General features: G+C 39.9%; 2 long non-coding RNA genes across 2 annotated transcripts; one reads left to right on the plus strand and one right to left on the minus strand.

Moving 5' to 3' along the window:
• Window positions 1-7300: 7300 nt before the first annotated feature.
• Window positions 7301-12571, minus strand: LOC127143076 (uncharacterized). Its single transcript, XR_007814248.1, has 4 exons — window positions 12481-12571; window positions 12128-12200; window positions 7901-8049; window positions 7301-7665 (listed from the first exon to the last, which is right to left on the minus strand). It is a non-coding gene; the product is annotated as an uncharacterized LOC127143076 (long non-coding RNA).
• Window positions 12572-14528: 1957 nt separating this feature from the next.
• On the plus strand, window positions 14529-23618 carry LOC127143078 (uncharacterized). Its single transcript, XR_007814250.1, has 3 exons — window positions 14529-14628; window positions 14819-14929; window positions 15900-23618. It is a non-coding gene; the product is annotated as an uncharacterized LOC127143078 (long non-coding RNA).
• The last annotated feature ends 1714 nt before the right edge of the window (window positions 23619-25332 follow it).

Here is a 25332-nt window from a genome sequence, read left to right on the forward strand (position 1 = left end):
CTGGAAAGTTATCATGACCACAGCTATTTTATCTTTCATTACAACAATTGCAAGATAAACAATAGCAAGATAGCGCTCATGTTGCAAAGGAATGTGTGTGTGGTTCTATTTGTTTGGCCACTGCCAATTGTCAGCTGACGTCACTGCAGCAAACATCGAGTCTGGTTGAGTTTTTTGGGGGGGCATAACCCTGCGTTGTTTTACCAGAGCCCACTGCATTGCCTCGCTCACAGCGAAGTTGGACTGGCTTTGTTCAAACGAATGAGAGGACTGCGTTCATAACCTCCAGCCTAAATCTGACGAACCGTAACGACAGTAATGTTGGATGAGAAAACTAATAATTTTGGCAGGCTCTGATTAACGATGCTGTCCTATCTCTGTTGTTCTGGAAAGCATGGACATGAAACATATTTTGCTGTTTATAATGGATGACATTTTGAACAATCAGTAACTAAACATCTGAGACAAATGTCCAGGAAATACAATCATGAACTTTATGAGAACAGTCATAACTCTGTGTGACCATTTCATGAGAACTACATCATGAGAACTATATATATATCTTTTAATAGCTCTATGCAGCAAACGATGCAACAACAAAATCCATTTATAATGTTGTTGCTTAGAGCTAAGAAATTGACCACAGGAGCTACAAGTCTTGAACCGCCAAAAGATTTCAAGCAGAATCCTCTTAATTACCAGAGGGCATTTTATACTTTATATTCTTTTTGTGAATGAATACCATGCCATAGATTTATAATGAAACAGATGAAATTCTGTCAGCCCACAGGGAGATCAATTTCATGTGTTTCAAGAGGATGACACTCTGGATTTGAAAACAAAAGATTGGAAATGAGAATGCAAACATGCCGATTACGTTGGCGGTTATGATACTTTTCTTACGGTAATTAAGTACACAGATGTTTCCAGTGAATGCATTCAACGGTTCAAATGATATCTGATGCTAAGTAAACAAAAAAGTCCACATCTTGTCATATACATTATGTATGTATATGACAATATGTGACCAGATACATTATGTCTCACTAAAATTTATGGTGCTATTTATAGCCACAGTGCTGTAGCTCACTAGATTCCCTTCAAAGGTTACATTTTGTGGCTGATGATCAGACAGATTAACAGTAAACAACAATGATCACGGAGGGTGGGGGGTTAAAGGGGATCTTTTATGTTGTCAATGCGCACAACCACAACGTCACAAAAGTTCTGCAAAACACCCACTTCCTCATCTGCATGTTTTAATTAGTTCAAGTTTGGGGTTTTTTTGAAGCAACATTTTTCCCCCTGGAAGATAACTGAGCATGTCTTTTCTCTCTTCTTCTTTTCTTTTTTTTTCTTTTTTTTCTTGGACTGATTCACAGTCACTGGAACTCCACATTTATGCCTGAAGTTTCAGTAAACACTTAGCAAGAAGCATTTACTTGAACGCCCCCACAAAGGGCAGTATATATCAAAGTTTGTTTGTTTGTTTTTAAAATAAGTATTATATGTTGTAATTAGTCACATTCTCACATTTTTTTATCATTAAAATCTACATGTTTCTGAGTCGAAATCAATCTCCCTAACCACCACTGCAATTGGACAGTACAGGTGAAATGAGAAATCAAGCAAATGTTTCCCAACCCACATCTGGAAAACTCAGCCACCATTTAGAGGTATTTAAATAAAGGAAAGAGGAGGTGAGACAGAGACAGATGAGCAACAAGGCTGCAACAAGAAACACAGGAAACCACAAACAACAATATACCTGTGTGAGTGGGGGTGTTGGGGGCATGGATAGAGAAAAGAGAGCAAGAATATAGACAGATACTAGTTTAGCACTCTGTTCTATTACTATGCTATAATGACTATTGTTAATTAACTAATTAAGGCTAATTTGTCAGGTCTTCCTTCACATTATTATAGTGTTTCTGTTTCTATTCACATGAATTAGTGCATCTTCTGTATTTTAATTGCTCAGATTCTTTGGTTCCTTGGTTCATGGTGCTGTTCTCGTTAAGTGGTGGCTGACCCCGACTGTAATCCATGTCCTCAGTCCATCTGTCGTCTGTCGTCCAAGGGCAATCATGAACTGGCCTATAAACTGGAAAGAAACCAAGTAAATACTAAAGAAATATAAAACATTTTGAAGAACAAACAGAAAGCTAGAAGAAAGCTAAAATATTAGAAGTCTGTCCAGTGGTCAGGAAGAGCAGGACACATTTGCTCTGTCAAGTAAGTAACAACTCATTGATTTATGTTTAGGAGTCTTATCTGCCGTCTATTTATCGGACATTGTTTGGTGCTGCTTATGATCAACACCTCTGTGGGGTTTTTTGCACACCTTGTGGTTTTCTTTTGCACCAAAATAGTTGTAGTATAGTGTATTCAACCACAGGAGAATAAAACAGAGCAGATATGATCACCAGTAAAACCCTTGAGACTGTTACCAAAAACAACCATCAGGTTTTCTCACCTAAGACCAATCACCTCCATCAGCTGTAAAAGTGCATGTTCCTAAACAAACACAATAATGAATATATAGATTTTGATACTTTGCACAACAGCTTTAAACGTGTGTCAACTTAACTGTGTATGTGTGTGTGTGTGTGTGGCGTAGGTTTTACTAAAGTTGTGGGGACCTTATCGGGACTTCTCATCAAGTCCCAATAATGAAAAACATTACATTTTAAGGTGGAAGACATGTTTTATAATTAGGATTAGGCAAGTAGTAGTTATGGTTAAGGTGGTTAAAGTAAGTCTCTATAATGTCCCTTGAAGTCATGGAGACGGACTGTGTGTATGAGTGCATGTGTGTGTGTGTTTAACTTTATTTATGTGTACGCTCATGTCCTTAACTTACCTGGGGTTTTTTTTTTTTTTATCAGACTCACTCAAACAAATACAGACTGCACATTTCCTGGCGTAGCCTTGGTTTACTATTTGGTGACTCATTCCTCTACAGCAGGGAGCGCTTTGCTAAACGACACAGATACGCCTATCTACACAAGTGTGACAGCGCAGTCATTCGTAAACCAATGTGAAATGCTTTTTACCCAAGGTCACTATTGAAGCTGTGACCTGAAAGTAGCTACTTAAAAGACAAAGCGTAGAGGTTTCACAAAGTCTGTGTATCAGGAAATGCACTTTTACTTTTATTCCTGATAAGCTACTGTATCTCTGCTGCCTCAGTGACAACTGTCACATAATCCAATACAATAAAGATGTAAGCAAAAGCTTTCATTCATTTTTGTTTTGTACCTCTGTGGGCATTTTCCCCACTGGAAACAATTACCCTCCCTTATTTTATCTCAATGATAGCAGGTAAATGAAACAGTCATTCAGAAAGCAAGCATTTCACACCTCATGATCAATACTTCACATTTCCTTGTATCTTTGTTCTTTGAGATTTTTCTTAATGAGCAGGTTTTCAGACTGACTGTACAGAAAATAAGGGTCTTTATTCAGCAGGAAAGAATTAGCTAATGGAAATAGTATAATAGGATAATGAGAGAAGAATGGGTCAGTATGATCAAAGTAGTAAAGTACTGGCCAACAGCTACAGCAATTTAGATTAAAATTTATTTTTGGGTTATCATTGTTTCCAACATTATATTTTTTATATGAGTTAATGTCTGTTTTGCGGTTATTTTCCATACCACTGACCTCATTTTAACTTTGAAATGTCTTATTTTCATTGTTAACAAATCCCCAAAAAAGATTTAAAACTCCAATACATCTCTCTCTGCCCCAGTACTTTCCAGTCTGTCTCTGGCTCTCAGTCTCAGTGTTTTTTCCTCAGATAGGGGGAAAAAGCGCATTTGATGGGGACGATTTTAAATTGGGGTGAACTATATCTGCTGTGGAAGATCATTTGATTAAAAGCTCCACAACAACTGTTTTCTCAACTTTTGTTTTCAAGGTCCAAAATGAACTTTGCAAAGTTTTAAAGCAACAAACGTCAGTTATGTGGGCTTTACCACCTTTATGTCGGCAGCAGAGGTAGTCACAGAGCCAGATCGAGGTATAAGAGTCAGAGCTGGCACGATGGAACAGATGCCAACTGACACTGAGGCTGCTGTGTTACACGTCACACCTCTGATTCCCACCATTTTGGGGTTCAATGTAAACAAGCAAGACGGAATAATGAGGGGTATTCTTAACTACAATATAGCACGACCTCTGTGTTAAAGGGGCTAGCGATTAAGATTCTGAGTTATCAGAACTGTTGAGATAGGCAACTATTCATTTGCTTCATATGTTGGCACAGTCGGGGGGGCTTATCCCAGCTGACATTGGGCAAGAGGCAGGGTACACCCTGGACAGATCACCTGTCGATTGCAGGTCACCTCTAATTGTTATTGATGCCAAATATAAGTTGCAGTTGGGTCTTGGCATGCTATCAAAGCCTAATGGGAGCTGTAGTTTTGCACAGTTGAGATTTTACTAAATACTGTGAAAAATTAACAATTAAACAATGTGTCAAACAAAGATAAATGAAAGATAAATTATATGCAATCAATATGATTTACTCACTTTCCTGTGATTAAACTACATTACACATTAATTAAGTAAGGGAAATAATATGCCAGCAGCAAAATGTTAAAAGTGATAGATTTTAATGTGATGAAGCAATTGGACATTAAACATTCTGAAGTAAAGTTGGCTCAGTTTGAGAACTTCTTTAGGCAAAGTACTCGCTTTTCATTTGCTGCCCCATCCATAAATATCCACTTGAATGGGTTAATGGTCTCTTTAGTTTCTTTTTACTGTGAGACTGAAACAGCTGCTAAAGGTCTTTGTGTGTTTGAGTCATTAAGTCTCCCAGAATGAGCAGAGAGTGGATAGGCAGAGTCAGAAAGTGACTGTGTGTTGGTGGAGTGAGTTTAATCATTGACAGCTTTTGTCTTAGTTAGAACTGGAGAACATTTATTCTGAAAGTCATGGTGGTCTCTGTTGTAGCTGTGAGTCCACTTCAGCTGTCAGCCAATCAGATTCCTCCCAGTGTGAGCTCATTGACTGATTGGCTGGTCAATAATTTGAATTCAAACAATGCTGATTTTTCTTCTTCATATTTTATAAGTGACAGTGAATCTCTAAACTCAACATTTATTGCCCCTGCAATACAGAAATACAGCACAACAAGGATGTACCAAAAAGACTGAGGACAAAAGAAGGGAGAGTCTTTCATGTTATTTTTTCCACCCAGATTTTGATTTGTCCCTGATTTGGGACTTTTAACTTTGAACTGTTTTTGAACCTTTCCTCCCCCTTAATGAGGCTTTCATCTGTTTTTATCCCTGCTCTCGATCACACACTGATACTGCGGAGGAGTTGTGTTGTCTTTATTTCTGTGCAAAAGTCGTAGGCGGGTAAAACCCCCATCAGACTGTAATTAAGCTCAATTGTCCTACAAACAAAATAAACGCAGATGAAGGCCAATGATCATCAAGTAAAACACCTTCCAGCTAAAGTCTAAATCCACTGTCATGAAGAGGATTGATCGCAGGGCGGTGGACTATTTCTGCCCAGACCTGCACTGAAAACTAATTATATTATAACTGCAGCTGGTAAGAAAAAAAAATAAAAATAAAAAGAACATTTCAGTCCCTTCTTTTGTCCAAAGCGTCTTTCAATAGCTGCGTTCATCCTTCACATGAAAAACAGCTAGATGTCATCAAAAAGATGAAATTCAGCCCTTTCACACAAACTATTTGTGGAGCTATTTGTTATCTATAAGTTTTGCCAACGTTAGCATTAACATCTGTTTACTTACCAGCCTAAATAAAATATTGCAAGTTCAGCATCAAATTTCATTCTTTTACTCGCTCAGTGTTTTGCTTCTAGTTCTATCACTTCTTTTCTTCTACTGAAGTTAGCATGCTAATGAGTTAGCCCTGTCCTATCACGTTCCGATAGCAACTCACTGTAGCGCCTAGACTACCCTGAGGAAGTAGCGCTGCTCAGAGGGCACATTATAACTTCTTTTATCATAAACATGGCTGAAACTCTTGGCAAGCGATCATAACCAACACCTGCTCCAGGCAAGAAACCACATTGAGCAGCAGAGAAAACGTACAAATAGTCAGTTAATCAAAACTTTCCTTCTAAAGTCACTTTTCCAACTTTGTTGCCGTAATCTCTGCTGTGTAATAAAATTCCCTGCTCCGCTGTTGCTGCCCATTTCAATATTGCACCAGTCCGTCTAGTTGGTGACTCTGTGAACAATTATCTTTTTAAATGATGGTTTCACTTTTTCTATTTCAGATTTGGACAAAACTTATTATGGGAAATACAGGACATCAATTAGTACGTGAGGTTGAGTAGGAAGAAGACAAACCAAAATAATATTACTTCTCTTGCATGAGAAAGTAACTGGATCATGGGGCAGGAATCTGATCTACAAAACTATCAACAGGGTCAATATAATCTTTAATGCTAGTAACACTTTGTGTCATTTGAAAATGCCACCAAACAAGTTTGCAAAGAGATGCATTAGAAAACATCCACAAAGACAATTTTAACGCTGAGAAAACTTTCCTTCAACATACTATTTTGTCATACATTCACAGCAGGTATCACAGCAGAACATAACAGTGATTTGTGATCTGATTACCAACAGGTTTGACTTAACGGATGGCAGGGTAAACAAAGACATAATGTCCCACCCCCGGGAATCCACATCACCTCTCAACACCGGCCGCAGATAGACAGATAAGCGTTGCCCCGGCAAGAATGTTCTCCACGTTTTTGGTTGCTTCATATTTCAGAGGAAAAAAAAAACAAAACACAATGGTCGCCTTGGGCCGATTTTCCACTTACACGCAAATACCATTCAAATATTGATCCTCTGGCAACACTGAATTTGAATATCAACTTTCTTGAGCAATTCTGGAATCCTGGTGTATAGTTTCCTGGCAGCTGCTGAACATGTGTCAAGACATCAGTGCCTATAAGGACCCACAGGGTTCATGTCAGATTTTTGGAGTGTGCTTCAAAAATGTTCCTCAAAGCATTAGAACCACCTTAATTCATATTCTTATACTAAGTGTATGAAACGATAACATGCAAACAAAGTAATGGTGTGAAAGATTTCGCTTGTTATGTATTCCCACCTGAAACTGAAGCAGTGTCAGATCCTGTTGTCTGTATCTCAGGTTAGAGACAAGCAACTTATATGGGTGTTTAAGGTGGGCGACTTGTTGACTTAGCAGCACATGTGTGGTAGTAATTTGAGGTGAATAAAAATTGCATTATTGTCTTAAAATTGGATAATTTTTCAGAAACCAGAACAAAGATCTTATGGTTTTTGTAGGATACTTGCAAGCTTTTAATATATTTTTATGTAGTATGCAGTACATTTTAGATTATTGTATTTTGCAAATCAAATCTTTATCTTGAAAGTAACTTTAGCAGCTGTTAAGCAAATAGAGCAATAAAGTGTTTGAGAAAAACACAAAAGTATGGATGATTAAGACAGGGCTGTTTCAGCTCAAAAAGAAACTTTTAAAAATTCAGGTGGCAATCCAGGTGTGAACCCAGGAGGACCTTTTAACGCAGAGAAGTTGTGTGGTTTTTAATGTCAGGCTTTTCTTCAGCTCCCTCAGGATCTCTCCTCCTGTACCTCTGGTTTTCAGAGTGTGCTGTGCACTGCTGGGTTACACCCTGAGGGAAAGTTTACAGGAATGCAAATCTTATTCAAATATTTCTGTCAAGAATGTAAGATTAGTTATCTTTGAATGCAGGAGGAATTACAGGCTGTCTGTCATTAACTGTAACTAACAGTAACTGGAAGCTTTTGTGAAGCCAAACAAAAAAAGAAAAACATCTGGAGGCGAAAAGGTCACTTTGGTGGAAAATGTCACACTTTAGTGTATTTTTTTTCACTTTCATCACTGACCTTTTCAGAAAACACCTTCAGCAGAGCAGCTGAGTTGTGATTTCCAGACTTTCAAAGTGTCGACAGGATGGTTTCCCTCAGATGGTAAAGTGGGTGTGATGTGGCAGTGTGGGAGCTTTAACAGGTAGTTTCACAACCTCAATGATGCACTGCTCAAAATGAGAGAACAAAAGTCACTCAGTTGTGTAGTTTCTTATCAAGAATATCATTAGGAAGAATATTTGTGATGTTTCATTTTCATTCAACTTATTGGCGTGTTGTTGCAGTTGCAGAGTGTCACAGTCCTCAGCAGCAGGAATAGAAACAGTCTTTGTTCCCAGGAAACAAGTTTTGAGATATTAATGAATTTCTAAGCACCAACTGTAACTCTAAATCATTTTTAGCTTGATTGATGGGATGTAAAGGCAAAAGCTGCATCCCAATTCAGAGGACATGACCCTCCCAAAGGTGTGTCCTTCCGTTAAACCAAAGAGACCAAAACTAATGGTGTATTCAGGTGCACCCTGTTATGTCAAGGTAAACATTTGCATGCTTATCACCAGGAGATCTATCTCAAAAGGTTGTCAAATTGCAAATCCCAGCAGTTAATTGTTTCCATGATAAAGACATTAACAGTATAAGGTGTAACTTCTATGTCAATACAGAGTGGACAACAAACTAAATGAGTTTATGAGAGTTTAATTGAACTCTGTTATTTAAATCCCTTAAATGCACAGAGAAATAATCTTCATGACTGAACCTTTGCTAAGCTTCATTTGTCATGTTCAAGTATTGTAGAAGGTGGGATTTTTAAAAAGTCATCAACGGTTTATTGTGTGTTTAGCAAGCTCAAGAGTCTACAGCAATGCTAGCGATCCCAAAGCAAAGTATTGAACAAACTGACCTGTGGGTGGCACTAGATAAAAAGTCAGAGGATCACCAAAGTCAATAGGGTTCATCCTCTGGGGACCACAAATGCCCATACCAAGTTTAATTGCAATTCATCTGAAATTCATGAAGATATTTCATATCTAAACCAAAGTAGTGGACCAACAACATGGCCATCCGTGTGTGAAACCTGTCACTGACTTTTACCACCGTATGGAGAAACTGTAGGGATTAAGCAGCTGCAGGCCAGCTGCCTGTGGTTCAGATAGTAACACAGAGTACTGTCACACAGCCAGGAGGTTATGTAATATCACACACTTCTTCTAGGAATACATACCACACACAGGTCTGTGTCCTTACTGCTGAAGGTCCTGACTCCTCTAACAACTTTCCAGGGATTTGGAAGTGCATGTGTGTGTGAGAGAGAGTTTCCATGTGAGTGTGTATTTTGGACAGCCTCTGATTTCACTGGTCCTTGGTGATGTGGAAGTTGAAGCTCTGTTTCTCCTGCCAACTTCAACGTCATCAGAAGGAAAAACTAAACTAAAATGGACACTGAAAAGAGGCTGTGTGAACTCAGCTGTCCATGCACATCTGCAAGGGAGTATAGAATGAATAAAATGCCCTTTATTGTCATTATACTAAAGTACAATGAGATTGGAGTATAATCAATGCCTTAGAAATGAAATGAAACTATCAAACATCTGTAGCCTGCTTCTCATTTCTGCTTGAGGCTTTCGACTCGAGGCTACACCAGCTGGCACTAGCACAGAGTGGGTGTTTAAGTTAAAGTTGCATTTTGGGTGATAGAGGCTCCAGATTCTGACAAGGAAGAAGAATATGTCATGTCTAGTGCGGGTGCATCAATTTTGACCCTTACATCATCATCATCACAACATTGTCTGTTATTCAGTGAGAGGACAACCTGGCCTAGTAAGCTGGATCACAGCCAACATGTTTAATCCTACTTACTATTAATCATTTTCAGGAGTCAAGTCGCATGACTTTTTCTTTTTTTTTTCCCTGGAGAAAAGATCTGGTATCTCAGCAGCAGCTGCTTGCTTCAGGCAATAGCGTAAAAAGCTTCTGCCTGTTACCTGCATGTGGTAGTTAAACTGCTGTTGACATACCTGTTCCTGATGTCAGATGGCTATAGGAGCAATAAATAGCGATCTAATCACAGGTCATAAATACTACCTGGCAATCACAGATGATTGTAATTCTTAGACTTTCTATGAAACCACTCTTTCATATTTGACAGCAGAAGTATTTGACTGGCCAGTGGCAAGTGAAGGTTTCATGTTCTGGTGGATATGTTGGGAGTTTCTGTGGCCTTACTGAGCACTTGTACATGATATCCAGCGCCACCAGTGATTCTGATCCTCAGCCCCTTGCTGTATTGTTGGGAGATGCCTTCACCTCATATTCACCGGTCAGGAATTTACCTCCTCCATAGCAGCAAAACACATTAGATGAGCTGTCAGATACTCCTGTGGGTTGAAGTGGGTTTCCTAAACACTGTTAGGGCTGACTAGATCCAAACTGCTCATAAAAAACAGGCTGATAAACTCGCTAGCTTAGAGACATTAGAGCTGGAAACAACTCAAAATGAAAACACTCTAAATGTAATGTAAAGTAGGGACCAACACCCACTTCCTATCTGCTAGTGTGAACATGTAAATGTCCAATTCTCAAAGCTCATTTTCTCAGGCTTAATATGTGGAAAACATATTAACATATTGTCTCTTTGCACCAATATGTTGTTTGCATGCAGTCATTTTCCCCTCCGAAGTATTTGCACATTTGTTTGTTCATTGCTAAGAAAAAAATTACAAAAACAGCATTTATTAGATTTAAACAATACATCTATTTCATGTAATTCCTTGGATACTGCACCCAAACACACAAAACACACGCACTTACACAATTTGGCATCTGCTGTGCCAACTCCTCACACTTGGGCTTTCTGTTTGGATGGGCTCACAGCCAGAGGACACACACACACTGTACACAGTAAACTGTTGCTCAACGAGCTGTAACCAGGAAAGCCTCTGAGCTCAGCAGGAGGAAATATGAACCTTCAACCCCTGAAGGAATGAAGAGACTGTTTCAGATAGAGATTTGGAGAAGGAGAGAGGAGAGGAAAGAAGAACTAAAAAAACACAGATAAAGACATTGAATAGAAGAAGCAAGACAAAAAAAATATAGATAAAGACTATGAAAGACAAGGTGAAGGAGAAGAGAGGTGACAAAAACAATAAATAATAAAAAGAATGAGAGAGCTGGAGAGGGAATTTTCTGTGAATGTCAAAAACAAATCCATTTTGTTTCCCAGAACTGATGTATTTAGCCTGGATGTCAATGAACCATCCACCCCTCTGTATGTGTGTGTGTGTGTGTGAGAGAGAGAGAGAGAGAGAGAGAGATTAGCAGAACTACAAGCTTCAGTTCCTCGATGACAAAACATTGCCACCATCAGCCGAGAGTGAAGAAGTCAAAGGTTGGAGGTTGCAGAGTCCAGACAAAAGTCTCCAGGACCTCAGAGTGACCTTGTGAGGGAGGGGGAGAGATTATCGTCCATAACACAGACACAGCTATGTTTATATTAACATTGTGCGCCTACATACATAGAAATATTCTGTGATGTGACAGACGTATGTGCACGTGTCAAAAAGGACAAAACTTCTGTTTTCAGCCAAGAAAAAAAAAAAAAGATTTTTCTATCATTTTGTCGATTTGTTTGTGATTCATATCCAAACTTTGCAGATTTTATATTGTATTAAAGCTCAGGAAAAAAAGGTCAATAAAGAAGCTCTTTACCTCCTTTATTCCACCACTGGCGAACAGAGACTGTCCTGCTAACAACAGCACAACAGCACCAGATGTGCAGCCAAGCTTAAAACAGGTAAGAGTCACAAGCTGAAAAAACTCTTTTTCAGACACCTCAACATGACATGCTCGCACTTAGTTGCATCTCATTTCCCTACATTTCTTGTGTCACATTTCATTTCTTAATTTCTTTTGTAGCACCTGATTGCTAATTCTAACAGAGTCAGAAAATTCCCCTTTTTAACTATAATTAAATAATCACTGAGGTATAAATGAGGACAAACCAGTCGCTGTTCTGAGCAAGATTAAACGGCAGCAAACGTCTCGGTCAGAGATCACATGCTCGACTCTGCAGAGAAAATCGGCACTGTTGACACTGACTTCAAAACCACAGGTGTTATCTGTACAAACTGTTCAGAGTGACGTCCACTGTGGTCAGACCAGGGTTCAGCTCCTTGATGTACAAAACAAACAAACCAAAGTAAAGACTGAGAGTTCAGCTCCTGCTGTTTACCTGAACACACTGCTTACCTGAACAGGCCACATGACCCGCTGCGCCCCTGTGGAGCAGCTCAGACTGAGGCGGTCTCGTCTTGGGATTTACCTGTAAACACACACACAGAAAGAGTCCTGAGGGGTTTTACTGTGATCAGCAGTGTTTGAGTAGCCATCCATTTAACAGGCCATTTCCACAGAGCGGATGTATTTACATACATGCCCTCTGTAAAACAAACACACACACTCTCTCACACAGCAGTTAGCTTTCTCTGCTAATAGCTAACAGGCTGGGAGAAGGGATGGTGTAGTGCTGAAATCATTTACATGATAATCATCTGTTTAGTCTTCTGTGTGTTTGTGCTTCACACACGCACATGTTTACTCACTCTTTTGTAGACGTTCCTCTTCCTCGTTTCTTTCACATTTAAGCGTGTGTCATCGTGCCCTTTGGCAACATCACAAAGAGAGCGTTTACATACGCAGCATGAACTTGACCTCTGACCCACTTCAGGCGAAACGATTGTTTAAATTGTGGTGTAAACACTTTCATCTGTCTTCATCAGAGCAGCAGCTAGATCTTTTTTGTCCAGTCTCCTTTTTGGGTGTAAAACGCCTCAATCAGTTCAAACTGTGCAGGTCAAAGGTGATTAAACGCAACATTACAGATGTTGTGTTCATGGATCAAACAACACAGTGCACGATTAATTGAATCCACGTGAACTGGTGCTATTTGAACATTGTAATGCAGAGGTTATCTTACATGGATTGTATGTGATGTTAGCTTTAAATCTGATATTTATTCACAAAATCATTAACATTAGTTGTCAACAGGAGGTGAATCCTAATGATTTAGGGGCTCAATGAACTTTCCATCTAGTGCCACCAGCAAGTCAGACTTTACTCTTGTCCTTCAGCTCATGGCAGGAGACCTCTAAATCAGTCTAAAACAGCTAAACATTAACATGTTAACATACTAACATGCTCTGTTTGACCTGCTGAATGTCCAGATGTTGACATTTAGTGGTGGTTAAAATGCTAATTGTACACATGCTAACTTTCTAATGTGGTAAAAACAATCCTGATGTCTGCTCTCAGGCCTTTAACCTACAGCATATGCAGCAAAATTACCTCCTTGTAGATTATTACAACATGAACGAAGCAGCTTTCTCTGCTCGTTCAGGCTACAGAAGCTCTGTACTGACAAATCGTTAGCCTTGGTTAGCAGCTTTAACCTTCAGTTCAATAGATATTTTTTGTTCTTTTCCAGCAGTCTGACGAAACAGAAATGTCAGTGTCAGCTCCTGGATTGTGTGATCAAATACGTCACATGACAAAATAAGTGATCACACTCACAGAACAGAGCTTTGAGCGGCTGAGTTTAGAAGGTGATCAAACATTTAGAGGGTGATCCAAAAAAGTCAGTTTGGACAGAAACACCTTTTGACAGTTCGGCTAAAGCTGTCACTCTGGTGATAATGGATATAGATAGGTAGATGTCAGCGGTTCTGAGCAAACAGAACACACACAAACTTACAGTTAGAGCCCACCCTCTTTTCTTTCTTTCACTATGTATGTTTGTCTGCTGTTTTGGTCCAGAGCTGATTTTCCTGGTTTGACCCTCTCAGTTCCAATGAAGGGAACTCTTATTGTTACAGTTACATTTTAGACAATCGCGTGCTTCCAGCTTGGGAAAGTCCTTCCCTGTTTCAACATGATAATGCCCACTGTACACATGTCCATAAAGTTACCATTTTCCCATAACATCCCATTCAGCACCTTTGGGATGAAGCAGAACGCCGACTTTGAGCCAGACCTCATCAGTGTTAGACCTCACTAATGCTGTTGTGTCAAATCCCTGCGGCCAGAATCCAGAATTTCGTGGAGGCGGTTTTTAAATCGCACATATTCAACAGTCACATATGGCTGGAATGTCCTGGTGTCCACTTACTCTCAGCCATATGCTATAACTCATTCCCCTTGTCATCCTCATGTCTGCTCTTTCTCCCTCTCTTACATACATACACACACACACACACACACACACAATGTAAAATTAAAAACAGGAAGTTGCTCACATCCCACCGCACATTCCTCATCGCACACACACAACAGAGAGAACAAGAGGGGGGGTGGACAGATGACAGAAAAAAGGAAAAGCAAACCACACATATAATGCTCAGCACTCAGGAATGAATGGAATACCGTCTGTGTCAGTCAACACTCGCCTCTCATTGGCCGAGAGGAATCCTGTAGGCGGTGGAGAATGTTGTGATTGGCTGGAAAGGAACGCCGGGGCCGTTTGAATTGGCCGAGATTTCAAGCTGCTGCGTAATTCAATATCAGAATGACTAACAGGCTTCTTCCTCTTCTCCTCTCTGTGATAAAAAAAATTTTTTACTTACGGGAAGGCTGGCAAACTGGAACCACCCTTTTCTTTTTATTCATTCATTCAACAGAAAATGGGATTACAACAGCCTAAGTCATCTGCCACTGGCAAGATAAGATCACGTTTGTCAAACCACAATACAAGGAAGGTACAAGTCAGCCTTTGTTTTCAAGTTAAGGTCAAATGAGAAGACAAAAACACTGCACAGAGAGAAACATAACCAAACATTTTTTTTGGCTCAGTCAGCTTAATGTTTTGATAAAGACACAGGACTGAATGAATGAATTCACTTTTCCCAACTAACTTTCATCTCAAACATTTGTTTCCAAAAATGCAAGAAACAAGAGATTTTTTGAGGAGACAACCTGAAGGAAGCGAGAGATATGAAAATGAGAGAAGAAAAGAGAGAAAAGGAGACATATGAAGAGGACAGGAAAGAATGTCAGCAGGTAACACAAGAGAAAAAGAGGAAAGAAGGAAAAGAGAGAAGAAGAGTGATAGAAAAAAAAGAGGAGAAGAGAGGAAAAGAGGAAGGGCGTAGAGAGACACCTACAGAGGAAAACAGAAACAAGTAAGGGAAAAGGAAATGAGTGTGAGATGGAAAGGAATAAAGGATATTAGAGATGAGAAACCGCAATCAACAGGAAAGGGGAAACAAAATAGGGGGAGGAAGGAAGATCACAAGGGGGAAAGAGGAGGAGATGAAGGAGACACGAAGCGAGGATAGATTGTTAGAGTAATGAAGGGAGGAGGAGGAGCAGGTCCTCCTCTCCTCTCACCTGCTCACCTGTTCCCCGTTCCCTCGTTAGTTCCCTGAGGATATATATACCGCTCCATTTCCCCCATTGCTGTTTGCCACATTGTCTTGGTGCCATGTGCTTAGCTCTCTGTCTCTCTGTCTCTCTGTCTCTCTGTTCTGTGTTGATTCTTCTTGTGTTTTTGAAGTTGCCTTTGTTTTTTAGATTTTCCCTCAGCCTGAACTTTTGTACTTTGGATTTTCGTATCCTTGTTTTTCTTTTTTCTTGTCTGTATTTTTACATCTGCCTACCGAGTTGTGTTTTTTTTTTTGTGCCTCTCAAATCAGAGGCAGCAGTTCTGTCAGTAATATATACTGTCCTACGGCCTTCATATAGTAAAAAATCACCCATATCCATTTACTTGTATATTAAACATGTCTTTTATTGAATTCTTTTGACAGTTGAAATGCATCTACTGAAGTAGTTGTCTTCTGTTTCAAGCCTCAGACTCAGACTCAGCAGCTGAGTGCCTCATTTGAATGAATATCCCTCCTGTTTGTTCCTCTTCTCCCACCTGTGCACTGCACACCAAAATACTACATAGACATTGACATTAAACTGTCTGCTGTCTACTGGATGATGCATAGTTTTACATCAGCTTTATCTACTTTTCTCTATTCAGGAGGCCTCACGAAATGTTGGACCGCTTTAGGAGTTTCTACTTGAGATGCTGTGATAACATGGGAATAACTGACTGTAGCAGATTGCTGTGGGCTGATAACACTAGTCATGCATTTGTCACTCTGCAGGACTTCTCCTCATCACCATATTTGTATGTTCTGTGTTGACTTGGTTATGGATTAGTAAACTTAGTAAAAAGTCAAATCTTCACACACGATCTGCAGTAGCCCTGTTATTCTTCTCGCTGTGTGGCACGTGCACGCTTATGAGCTGCATCATTAGCACTGCTCGACCTCCTGACCTCTGCGCCGACTCCCATCAGCTCAACACAGGCACAAACACATGCACAGCAGGTCGTAACCCCCCCCCCCCTCCATCTCATCGCAGGTCACGGAGGGTCACTGAGGATCAGAAGGTAGTGGGATTTAAAAGCAAAGGACATGAAGAGTATCAGAGTGGGGGAGGGGGGGGACAAGAAGCGAAGGAGGGAGAGAGAAAGCTTTTGTTAGTGTTTAAAAATGGAAGAGACTGAGAAATGGGAGAGCCTTCTAATCAGTTTAGTAAAATCAATTTATCATTGACTCAGTATAATTATGTGGTTTTTCGAGTCAGTTTAAAGGATCATCTTGGTTTATTACAATTTGGCTCTTAGTTTATTTTGTAGTTTTTCCAGCATTTCTATCAGTCAACATTATAATCACTGAAGTTATTGCCACAAACATGAGCCAGTCTGCTTTTATCAAGCTATGAACATGTGTTTCCACTGCAGTAGATAACCACTCTGAGTAACGTCCAACCTGAAAAGACCCCTCTCTCTCTCTTTACCATGTCTTACACTAAAACTGCTCTCTATGTTCAGCTCTTTGTGCTTTGAAGTTCCTGTGTTCCTGTTTGTACTTTCAGATATCAGCCTTATTTTGCTGTTTACTGATGGCTTTCAGTCATTCTGAAGCTGTGTTGAATTACTGCATTTTACACTGCAGATGCTTCACATTAAAAGCTTTACACCAGCAAACCAGCGGGACGCTGGCAAAAGTATTTCTCATCACAGTGCCGTTCTTCAGTGAAAACAGGTTTACACAGCAAGATATGAACATGATAAGTTCTGTACAGGAACAGTACAGACAGACACAGCCACAATGAGCAGTTAGATGAGGAGATGCAGACAACAGGTTCTTACTACAGTCTGTGTGAAGCAGCACAGCACCGACACATTATCAAGGTGAACAACTGCTTTTATCCAAGCCTGCCTGAGGAAAAACACTTGGCTTGAAAGTCAGAGTATTCCCCCAGCTGAGATCTGGGCACACAGTGATCACTGAAAATAATAATAATAATAAGGAACACAAGCAGTGGGACGATCAGATGGGCTTTAAAAAACAAACAGGTGAAGGTATTTTATCAGGCAGGTAATCCAAGTGTAACGGCTAAAATTCAAAGTGATTTGAAATACTGGGAACAGGAAAGTTTGGTTGCAAACACTGAATTTAAAGGAGAAAGAATGAAAAGACAGAAAAATAGGCTTAATCTTGAGCCGCGGAGTGTCTCCAGCTTTAAGCCAGATCTCCCATTCACTCACACAAAGACCCAGAGATGCTCTGCTTTGTCCATCCCCTAAAGCAGTGGCTGCGTTTGTGTGTGTGTTCGCTCTCGCTCTGCTCACTCTGTGCTTGTGTGAGCAGATCTTTAACTCTGTGGTGACCTTTGACTTTTGTGTGTGTGAGTGTAGCTGCAGTCTCTGAATAAATATCCCTCCACCGACACGGCCGGTATCAGGGTGTCGATCTGGTCTATTGTGGCGCTTATGATAACAGAGGGAGCTGTCGACCTTTACACCTCAGCACACACAGTCGTACTTCTTCATGAGCTTTGATCAGAGTTTCCTGACGAGACAAACGCAGCATTTCTCAAAGTGAACTGGACTTTTATTTCTCGGACGCTAGAAATAACTCGACAACTTTGCAACTCTACTCATTTTGATATTGATGAAGACACGCCTCCTTCTCCGTCGCCCCTCCCACCGCTCTCTCTCTTTTTTTCTCACACACTCATTCCCGGCCTCTATCATGCGCCAAACACTGGAAAAACAAAGCAGCGGAAGTCTCATTCATCTGCAGGACTAATGTTTACACAGCCTCTGTTGTTTCACTTGCTCGGTCACTCTCTGTCCCTTTCTCCCCCTCTCTCATTCATTCATTCACTCACTCCTTACTTTTCCTTTTCCTTTTTTTTTTTTTTTTGCTGTTTTTCCACACAGGGTGTAATTGTGCTGTATGGGGGTTAATGTTGCAAGTCTCTGAATCCGTTAGAAATCAGATTCATCTTAAGCAAACAATGAGTGGATACTTTAGAGGCCTTGGACAAAATCTGCAGAAATCAAAGTTTAAGTTCAGAACAAAAAAATTCAGTCAATTAAAAAATAAAACTAGTTTTTCAGGACTTGAGGTTTTCAGGACTTTGTTTAATCAGATTTTTCTGTGCTGGGAACCTCAGCAAACAACCTCACAACTGTCAGCAGATTTAAATCCACACACTCAGTGATAAGAGCTCACAGAAATGTGAAGTAACCAAAACAAAAACTGTGTTCACTGTGAGAAGCTGACTAAGTGGTTTAATAGACTTACTTGCATTGTTGTGTACATATCTGAGAATGTTATTTTGTGGTTTAAAGATGTGACTTTATGTCGACACGACTTACAAAGTGAAAGTGGGACGTCAGCAGCAGCAGCCTCAGTCTTCCATGGGAGTTGACACAGGAGTGTGTTCAGCCACAGTGTTGAGTGCAGGTCACCTGTGCTCTCAGAGCCAAACACACAGCGGCTGAATGTGCAAGTTACAGGTTAAGATAAGACGTTAAGCACATGAGATGGAAGAAAATAGACCTGTATATGTTTCATTCAACCTTTATGGTCCAATCAGAGCAGCTCACTCAAAGCTGTGAAAGCAGGAAAGCAGAACTGACTCTCCACATGCACAAGCCCTACTTCAGTTCAGTTTTTAAGGTATTTGTGCTTTACTTTAGTATTTCTACTTTATACTTCTACTGTCCCACATTTTAGAGTGGAAATACTGTACATTTTACTCCACTACACACAAGGTTCCCAGAAGGATACATGATAATTATAATTAGCTTCACTTTTATCAACTGCATCATTCATGATCCAATGATATATTTAATCTGAAATAGTCATTCTGCATATGAAGTACTTTTACTTTTGGCACATTATATATATTTTGATGTAGATTCTTGTGTATTTTTAAATTAAATGACTGAATGCAGAACTTCTACTTGTAACTCATCTCAAATTTCTACACTGTGGTGTTGCTGCTTTTACTAAATAAAAGTGCTTTTGGTGCTTCTTCCACCACTGGAATGGATTTATAGTTCGAGTGTTGGATTTACTCGGTCAGTTGTCGTGATGTATCACTGTACAGGGGTTACTGTCAGTTCTCAGAAACATGGTTCCTGGGAGAACGTGGTCCATTTTCTCATGCTTCATTTTGTACATTCTGTGTGAAAAAGAGTGTGAAAAAGTATTTTTTTTTCACTGATTTCCTGTTGTTGAGGAAGCTCCACCCTATCAAGAACACACTGATCTCAAATAAGAACCACACATCCTTTAATGTTTTCTTTTTCATTTCTTGTTTCCCCCCCCACCCTACCCCACCCTCCGTGTTATTTTTGACGACACTTTGACAGCTGAGCGTGGAGCCGCTCTGTTGCCCAGTTAAAGGGGATTCAGTCATTTTTCACGCTGTGGATTTCAGATTTGAAATATCTTCCTCTTACCCTGCTACCCTCAGCTCATTAAATCAAGCCTGTGTGAAGGGTGCTGGGGGGGCTAAGAGGGGAGGGGGGCCACCTGTGAGCCATTTGTGGGTCCTGACCCCTAATTTTGAGAAACCCTCTGCAGTAATGCAACACCTCTGGGAAAGACAAAACTTGAGCTACGCTTTGAATGTTGGAGGCCTCCAGTAGCTGATAATATCGTATCTGTTAGATGATGAAGTGAACAGATCAAATGAGATGAGGTGGGTCTTTACGGGGGAAACTGGAGTGAAAACAAATGTTCTTAATTTTAATACATCAGTTTGAAATATGTTTAAATAAAACTATTCTATAAAAATCTATAGAATGTAATAATGTCAGAAAAATGTCTTTCTTGTGCTCAACTCAAAAGTTTTTATCCTCTGTGGTTGTTTTAGGACAGTTTCTACACTGTCAGACTTAGATTGATTGTCTAAGCTGCTTTTTTTTTTTTTTTTTTTTTTCTAAATGTACCTTAATTAAAGTTGTCCTGTGGAGTTTTCCCATAAACAAACAACTATGACATAAGGTTCATTCCTGAAAACTGTGTGATAGAAAGCTCTGGAATAGCTACTAAATGGACTTTGTGGTGTGATTGTTTTTTTTTTTTTTTCAACTGCTGCCAAGAATAAAGTCAGTATTTAGTTTTACACCAACATGCAAGTCCTTAAAATGCTCAAAGAAATGAAATGGAAAGATCTGTGATTCCATGATGACTGGATAAACTGATGAAGATCACCTTTTATGATCAAAAGCTCGTTTCAGTCTGAGTGAAACCAGTTTACTTGCAGTTGAACGTTGTACAAAATAGTTGCCCAATGAAGACTGAACAGTCTGAGGAGGATAACCAAAAGAAAAGTTGTTGTTGAGTTTTACAGATGTTTTTTTTTCAAAGCTTAAACCAACAAAAATCAAACCACATTCTTGTCATTTTATATTGGTTCAGGCAGCAGCAGTCTCAGTGTTGGACAGTTTAAAGCATACAGCATGAATCCAAAACCACTGGGGATAAGTGGGAAAATGTTTTTTTGTGATATGAGTGAAATGACCTTCATTCCTCCACTGGTGTTCTCTTTTCCCTCTGCCGTCCCCAGAGGTGGATTTCCTAAGAAATTCCCACGCCTTCTTAGAAATGGCTGAATGGAATTCCTCAAGCAGCTTTTCTCCTTTTCCTTCTACTTTTTTTCCGACTGTAAAAAAAAGACAGTGGGCCTCCATTCATTCTCCACGCCTCTCTTTCATCTCCCACTTTCTCTTTCTCCCACTTTTTCTTGGTCCCTTGCTCCCACTCTTTCAAAACCATCTACAATTTGTCTCACTTTCTCTACCCACCTTTCTGTCTTTCTTTCTTTCTTTTTATTCTATGATGTCTGTAGAAAACCTGAACCACTTTAAAGCCCTGCTCTCTTTCTTTAAGATTTCAAGGCATGTTTGTCACTTTGTTTTGACTTTGACAGGAAGTTGTGGTAACCATGGAGATGGTGCAGCTTCACCTGTTTCTGTGGTCTGTGGTACCACATGCAAACACACACACACACACACACACACACACTCAGTGACATCAGCAGTGTCTTTCCAGCGTGTTCTGTGATGTTCTTGCGCAGCCACAAGACGGCATGCTGCAAGGAAACTTTTTCTTGTCAGAGAGGAAGTGGACAGACATGATGCTGTATTTCTAGGAAACACATGAAGAAAAAAATCTGTCACTTTTTTTATCACATCAAAGTGGCTGCAGGAAAACAGCAGCAGGTCATGTTGTGTTCAGGTTACTGTTCACACATGAGATGTCTTGAGTGTTGTCTTCACAGGTTGACACATTCTGTATTTGCAGGCTCTGTTATTTTGTTCATCACTTCTGCACAAGGTCTTTGTGTTTTTGTTTTTATCATCACCTGTTTCTGACAGTTTCCTGTCTCATGTATGCAAAGACCCACATCACATGTGATGAAAGGAAGTGGCACTTTTATTATACTTTCACTGGATAGATTTGATACAAGCAGCACTGTTGTTGGCAGCTGTTAAGAATAAGAAATTCATTTATCTGGTTGAAAGTTGCTGAGAGTTTATAGGAGACAGGATCTTTGTCTGAATTTGAATTAGACAGAATTTAACATGATTAAAAAGTTTATTGTAGAGCTCTCTCTAAAATCATGCACATTAACAGCAGGGAGATGTTTTTTATCTGCAGTCATAGCAGATGAACTAAAAGAGCATCACCTCAGAGAGACCTGAGCTTGAAAGCTGAGACTCACCGTCCGTCATGACCTCTGGATAGTGATCATGGTTTCCAGGTTTTCAGATCCTTGTTCTACCATTAACTCGTTCATTCCAGTTTCTGCAAGATGAAATGAATAGAGAGTTGTTTTTCAGTGGGTGTCTCTGCTCTCTGACAAGGTGAAAACTGTAAGCTGTTGCTGTATCCTTTGAAGTGTAGGGATGTGATTAGCACATGGCAGGAGTGTTGGATCCATCGTTTCCTCTTCCTGGCAGTTGGTCTGTCTTGACTTCACATGAGTACGACATTTAGCTATTAGAGTGATCCTGGATGAAGTGAAAAGAGAGGTGTTTTTCAATAGAAAATATCAGGGGTTTTATTGAAGGTAAAACAGATATTAGAGGCGTTAGTCAGGAAGTTGTTGCCTATATAAAGTGAAGTCCTGTCCCAACAAAATTGCACACAGTTCTCCCAGGAGACGTCTCCTACCCTACCTTCACTGGCAGGAAACAGAGTTTGTAGAATGTATAACATTATTTTATGAGTCAGTTTATTGTTTGTGGATGAGAGAGGAGAAGAGGCGTCTAAGTGATGAAATTCCTGGAAGAAGCGATGGCAAATGTTCTTTATCTTCAGCTGCAAACACAAAATCCCTGATCCAAAAATCACAGTGGTTTTTCAGAATCCACATGTGAAATACATTCAGAATGAATAATTAAATAAATGTGACACTGTGTTTCTTTTTTTTCTTCTTAATTAGTGATATTAAGGAGATGTATCGAGTCCAGAATCAGAACCAAATCATGCTTGGCTGGACAAAAATTTCCAGGAAAAGGAAAAGTAATTAGAGTATGAGGTGTTTTGAGGATGCTCCGAGTGTCTGATTCAGATATTTGCTGACTGATTATAAAGCCAGGACCCCGACCACCTGTGTCTCGTGCTCTCTGCCTGTAGAACAAATAAAATCATGTCTGAGCACTTGAGAAGAAACTTGTCGTTATTAAAACTCCCACAGAACACATGAATGAAATGTGTGTATGAAAACTTAAAAAGAAGAAGGCTGGGATTAGACAGGTCAAAGAAAATGAATAATTAAACAAGTTTTACTTCAGGTGACATTTATATTCATTTTTCATTAGTTTGTGAATGTGTGAAACAAGTAGGAAACATGCTGTAGAGTTTATATATTTCATCTGGTTTGCAGGCGACACTATGAAAAGCTGCAAGGATCTTATGTTTAATATGGTTTTAGCTGTTCTTCTGTATCTCATACCGAGTAGTACACAGGGCGCACTGTTTCAGCCTATACAAATATACGTCATGTAAGCAGGGAGGAGCTGGAGAGAGGAATATGCTTCATCTGCAAACATTCTCTGTGTAAATGAAGATTAAATAAACTAAACAAGTTCTCAGTCAGACAGTATTTCTTTAAGCCGTGTCCTTTTACTCCCGTCAGTCATCTGTCAACTCAGGTGAAAGGGAATGAAGGCACTCCCACTGTTCATACAGGTAGGTATTATCTGCCTGTCATTTATCCATAAGGCCATTCATCTGTACAGTGCTGTATATTCAGGGTTAGAGGTAATACTGTGGCTGGGAAGAGTTACAGTAACGACGTCATTACCACTCTGTCAGAGTTTTACTTTGACTTTTTACTTTTTAAAAGGTGCTTGTTTGTTTCAAAGGTTTATAAGTTGTAATTGATGGTTTTATTAATTGCAGGCAAATAATTTACTGATGAAGATTGACGGTTAAAGCCCGACTCCTCTAGTCCACCTGTCAAAGTATCGATGGGCAAAATGCAGACCTCCAAACTGCCCCTGATGCAGCATCAATGTGCATATGTCTACATGCGTGTTAAAGATGTGTTATACATATAGAAATGTTGTGTGAATGTGACTTGATTGGTCATTATAACTTGATGAGCTCTATATAAATGCAATCCACACACAAGGTGACCTTGACCCTACTGAGCAGTAAAGTTTGAGCTATAAAATCAAAACAAGGAGCTGAAAGTGGCTGAAGCTGCACAGAGCTGAAGGGAACTGCAGTGTTTTGGTTTATTGCTACAGACTTTACAGGTGTTCCAAACTTTAATACACAGAGTTTATCAGCTCTTTATCAGGAGATCAGTCCATGGGAGGAGGATAAACATCAGCCAAGGGAATTGTCTTAAAGCATCTGCAAATGATTTACTGACTAATTATTTACTGACCTGTAATAAAGCTATTAGTTACAACTACAAAGGTGTGTAAAAGGTGCCTCATTTCTTTTCTATCACATATGAAACACTACACCGCTCAGAGATACTGACACACACCCTAACCACAAGCCTTACCTGCACAACACACACACACACACACACACACACACACACTCACACAAAGGACAAATCCCATGGGAATCTGTGTGTGGGTGTGTTTGACTTGGCTGATTTTCATCTGTATGTGTTATCTAATGTACACGGATCAGGGGTGGGTGTGTGTGTGTGTGTGTGTGTGTGTGTGTGTGGATGAAAAGTTAAGAAACCGGAAGTTGCTTTAATCTGATGCCAAAACTGCATGTGTTTGCACACTTAGTCCAAAATGGCATTACCTGTGTGTCTGTTTATGACCTGGAGGTGCCTGTCTGTGTTTCCAGTCAGATCACGATGTACCAGCTGGTGTTATCGCAGCTCAGATCAGTAACACCTTGCACGCACACACACATGCACACACACACACACACACACCAGTTTCCTGTTATTACTAGAAAGATGCCAAGTCATTGAAACAAAACAATCAAAGTGGTGTTAAGGATTGTGTTTCGCCTTCAGTTCAGCCTCTCAGGTAAACCCTACAAATCCTGAGACCCTAACACCTTCACCTTAAACAGCCCAGTGTTATTCAAACTGTTGTTTCATTCAGGTGTGACACTACAGGTGGAAATCATTTGTTGGTTTCTCAACCTTTTTGTTTTATGAGCTGTGTTACACAACTATTTTTTTGTCACGATCTTTGTCAGACTTGGAATAAATGTTATCCTATCAGAACAGGTTCCAGCTGAAACAGGAAACATCCGAGTCAGTTCATGAAATAGTGATGAAATGTAATTCAAACTCATACACTTCAGTTGGAAACATGATTTTTGAATGAAGTGCTACATTTATTACTGGAAGCAGAGCTGCAGGGAGGCAGGTTGGGGTGGATGTCGGGCACGCAGAGTTCCTGCTCGCTGTCACGAAAAAAAATGGCACCTATGTGTGTGTGTCCATAAAATCAGTGGGTTACATTTCATGACTGTTTCATGATTTGCAGTGAGAGCAGTAAGGATTCATTTAGACCGGTAATGAAGGTTGTGATGTCCAGTAATTTACGACCACATCAAATTATCTTGTCATGGCTCCACGGCCCTCTAAGAAATGTTGTGGGC

Source organism: Lates calcarifer, linkage group LG12 (genome assembly GCF_001640805.2).
Source record: "Lates calcarifer isolate ASB-BC8 linkage group LG12, TLL_Latcal_v3, whole genome shotgun sequence".
NCBI classification, from domain to species: Eukaryota; Metazoa; Chordata; class Actinopteri; family Centropomidae; genus Lates; species Lates calcarifer.